The sequence below is a fragment of the Triticum aestivum genome, chromosome 3D (genome assembly GCF_018294505.1).
Source record: "Triticum aestivum cultivar Chinese Spring chromosome 3D, IWGSC CS RefSeq v2.1, whole genome shotgun sequence".
Classification (NCBI taxonomy): domain Eukaryota; kingdom Viridiplantae; phylum Streptophyta; class Magnoliopsida; order Poales; family Poaceae; genus Triticum; species Triticum aestivum.
Genome location: NC_057802.1, coordinates 437,578,188 through 437,583,092, shown reverse-complemented (window position 1 = coordinate 437,583,092; position 4,905 = coordinate 437,578,188).

Sequence of the window (4,905 nt, the reverse complement as noted above, 5' to 3'; positions counted from 1 at the left end):
GAGGCGAGACCGCAGCGGCGGGGGCCGGCTGAGGCGCGATGAGGCGCGACGGTGGCTCACAGGCGGGCCGGGCGGGCGGAGCGGCTGCTCTTAGCAGGACGGGCGCGGCGTGGGCGTGGCCGGAGCGGCGCAGACATGGCCTAGGCGGCGCGCGCGGTCTTGGCAGGTGTGCGCGTGGGGGGCCGACGACTGAAGAAAATCACGCCCCCAATGCAAAACTTTCGCCGGGGCAGCCCCAGGAGGCAGAAAAAACGCCTTCTGGGGGGCACAACGACTGGAGATGCTTTAATATAAGAGCGTTTTCAATACTAGTGTAGTGTAAAAACGCTATTAAATTATGGGACAGAGGGAGTAGAATTTATTAGTCAGTCGAGTGACGTTTGTATGCAAGCTCAACTTTTTCTTCAAAGAAAATTTGTACTATGTTAAAAAAAGGCATGTTATTATTCTATAATTGCTATGGAAAACACTAGTCAATAGGTTGTAGAACACTCGTAGAAAACATGAAAATCATTAAAAAAATTAATTTATACTACTAAAGTTGCGACAAATAATATGGGTCGGAGGGAGTAGTATTTTTCTTACTCCGTTTATACGTTGCCCCATCAGAAATTAAAAATCACGCTAAATCAACAATAAATAAAAGGGGCATGCAAACGTCCTCGTCGTACCAGGCTTTAAAGACCACAATGTACATTCAACCCTTGAGACCAGATCTAAAAACCGTCAAAGAGGCATCAATTGGAGCATCACCCAAAGTAGAGGCTTGAAATCCATTACCGCCGGTCTAGAGAGTTCGAGAAACCGGATCATAGCGCAGAGCAACAAAAAGATGATATCGAAATCATTGCACCAGTAACCAACCAATTGTTCCCCTTGACAGACACATCAACTGCCAAGATCTGAAGAGAACCAATAGATATAGCGACACAAAATCTCACATGCCCTTCATTAACACTAAATCGAACGCCAGAAAGAACTCATGGAAAAGAAAAACGAGATGAATGGGTCCTACTCCTCTTTGCCGCCAGACATTGGAAGAGGACGAGGACCGAAGCGATGGCATGAAGGAGATCTTTGATGGCAGCTAGGGGCTGGGACGATGGTGCTTATCTCTTTGACTATAAGGGCACCTCCTACACCATCCATCAAAGCGCCACTAAACATCCGGACACTTTGTGTCATCCAACATTGTGCATTAAATGTCCACAGACCGGTCCGCACATTCGAATTCTCGTAAACCCGAAGCTAAGCTGAGGGGAGGTTTGCAGACATTCGGACATCCGCCACGTAGGCGTCCGACACTGTTGGGGATCGTAGCAGAAATTAAAAAAATTCTACGCATCACCAAGATCAATCTATGGAGTCATCTAGCAACGAGAGAGAGGAGTGCATCTACATGCCCTTGTAGATCGCGAGCGGAAGCGTTCAAGAGAACGGGGTTGATGGAGTCGTACTCGTCGTGATCCAAATCACCGATGACCGAGCGCCGAACGGACGGCACCTCCGCGTTCAACACATGTACGGTTGGGGAAGACGTCTCCTCCTTCTTGATCCAGCAAGGGGGAGGGAGAGGTTGATGGAGATCCAGCAGCACGACGGCGTGGTGGTGGAAGCAGCGGGGATCTCGGCAGGGCTTCGCCAAGCTCAGCGAGAGGGAGAGGTGTCACGGGAGGGAGAGGGAGGCGCCAGGGGCTTGGGTGCGGCTGCCCTCCCTCCCCTCCACTATATATAGGGGTCCTGGGGGGGCGCCAGCCCCCTAGAGATCCAATCTCAAGGTGGGGCGGCGGCCAAAGGGGGGGACTTGCCCCCCAAGTCAGGTGGGGCGCCCCCACCCCCAGGGTTTCTAACCCTAGGCGCAGGGGGAGGCCCATGGGGGGCGCACCAGCCCACCAGGGGCTGGTTCCCTTCCCACTTCAGCCCATGGGGCCCTCCGGGATAGGAGGCCCCACCCGGTGGACCCCCGGGACCCTTCCGGTGGTCCCGGCACAATACCGGTAACACCCGAAACTTTCCCGGTGGCCGAAACTGGACTTCCTATATACAAATATTTACCTCCGGACCATTCCGGAACTCCTCGTGACGTCCGGGATCTCATCCGGGACTCCGAACAACTTTCGGATTTCCGCATACTAATATCTCTACAACCCTAGCGTCACCAAACCTTAAGTGTGTAGACCCTACGGGTTCGGGAGACATGCAGACATGACCGAGACGACTCTCCGGTCAATAACCAACAGCGGGATCTGGATACCCATGTTGGCTCCCACATGTTCCACGATGATCTCATCGGATGAACCACGATGTCGAGGATTCAATCAATCCCGTATACAATTCCCTTTGTCAATTGGTACGTTACTTACCCGAGATTCGATCGTCGGTATCCCAATACCTCGTTCAATCTCGTTACCGGCAAGTCACTTTACTCGTACCGTAATGCATGATCCCGTGACCAAACACTTGGTCACATTGAGCTCATTATGATGATGCATTACCGAGTGGGCCCAGAGATACCTCTCCGTCATACGGAGTGACAAATCTTAGTCTCGATTCGTGCCAACCCAACAGACACTTTCGGAGATACCCGTAGTGCACCTCTATAGCCACCCAGTTACGTTGTGACGTTTGGCACACCCAAAGCACTCCTATGGTATCCGGGAGTTGCACAATCTCATGGTCTAAGGAAATGATACTTGACATTTGGAAAAGCTCTAGCAAACAAACTACACGATCTTGTGCTATGCTTAGGATTGGGTCTTGTCCATCACATCATTCTCCTAATGATGTGATCCCGTTATCAATGACATCCAATGTCCATAATCAGGAAACCATGACTATCTGTTGATCAACGAGCTAGTCAACTAGAGGCTCACTAGGGACATGTTGTGGTCTATGTATTCACACATGTATTACGATTTCCGGATAACACAATTATAGCATGAACAATAGACAATTATCATGAACAAGGAAATATAATAATAACCATTTTATTATTGCCTCTAGGGCATATTTCCAACAGTCTCCCACTTGCACTAGAGTCAATAATCTAGTTACATTGTGATGAATCGAACACCCATAGAGTTCTGGTGTTGATCATGTTTTGCTCTAGGGAGAGGTTTAGTCAACGGATCTGCTACATTTAGGTCCGTATGTACTTTACAAATATCTATGTCTCCATTTTGAACATTTTCACGAATGGAGTTGAAGCGACGCTTGATATGCCTGGTCTTCTTGTGAAACCTGGGCTCCTTGGCAAGGGCAATAGCTCCAGTGTTGTCACAGAAGAGGGTGATTGGCCCCGACGCATTGGGTATGACTCCTAGGTCGGTGATGAACTCCTTCATCCAGATTGCTTCATGTGCTGCCTCCGAGGCTGCCATGTACTCCGCTTCATATGTAGATCCCGTCACGACGCTTTGCTTGCAACTGCACCAGCTGACTGCCCCACCATTCAAAATATAACGTATCCGGTTTGTGACTTAGAGCCATCCAGATCTGTGTCGAAGCTAGCATCGACGTAACCCTTTACGACGAGCTCTTCGTCACCTCCATAAACGAGAAACATATCCTTAGTCCTTTTCAGGTACTTCAGGATGTTCTTGACCGCTGTCAAGTGTTCCATGCCGGGATTACTTTGGTACCTTCCTACCAAACTTACGGCAAGGTTTACATCAGGTCTGGTACACAGCATGGCATACATAATAGACCCTATGGCCGAGGCATAGGGGACGACAGTCATCTTTTCTCTATCTTCTGCCGTGGTCAGGCATTGAGCCGTGCTCAATTGCACACCTTGCAATACAGGCAAGAAGCCCTTCTTGGACTGATCCATATTGAACTTCTTCAATATCTTGTCAAGGTATGTGCTTTGTGAAAGACCTATGAGGCGTTTCGATCTATCTCTATAGATCTTGATGCCTAATATGTAAGCAGCTTCTCCAAGGTCCTTCATTGAAAAACACTTGTTCCAGTAGGCCTTTATGCTTCCCAAGAATTCTATATCATTTCCCATCAGCAGTATGTCATCCACATATAATATGAGAAATGCTACAGAGCTCCCACTCACTTTCTTGTAAACACAGGCTTCTCCATAAGTCTGTGTAAACCCAAACGCTTTGATCATCTCATCAAATCGAATGTTCCAACTCCGAGATGCTTGCACCAGCCCATAGATTCAGCGCTGGAGGTTGCCGTACCACTCTGGTGCGGAACGTGTCCTTGTGGACCTACGAAGTTCAGCAGTAACTTGATCCGAAGCTTCATGATCATCATCATTAACTTCCTCCCCAGTCGGTGTAGGCACCACAGGAACATCTTCCCGCGCTGTGCTACTTTCCGGTTCGGAAGGGGTGACTATCACCTCATCAAGTTCCACTTTCCTCCCACTCACTTCTTTCGAGAGAAACTCTTTCTCCAGAAAGGACCCGTTCTTGGCAACAAAGATCTTGCCTTCGGATCTGAGGTAGAAGGTATACCCAATGGTTTCCTTAGGGTATCCTATGAAGACGCATTTTTCCGACTTGGGTTCGAGCTTTTCAGGTTGAAGTTTCTTGACATAAGCATCGCATCCCCAAACTTTTAGAAATGACAACTTAGGTTTCTTCCCAAACCATAATTCATACGGTGTCGTCTCAACGGATTTCGACGGAGCCCTATTTAAAGTGAATGCGGCTGTCTCTAAAGCATAGCCCCAAAATGAGAGCGGTAGATCGGTAAGAGACATCATAGATCGCACCATATCCAATAGAGTGCGATTACGACGTTCAGACACACCATTTCGCTGAGGTGTTCCAGGCGGCGTGAGTTGTGAAACGATTCCACATTTCCTTAAGTGTGTGCCAAATTCGTGACTTAAATATTTGAGTTACGAATTTGGCACACACTTAAGGAAATGTGGAATAGTTT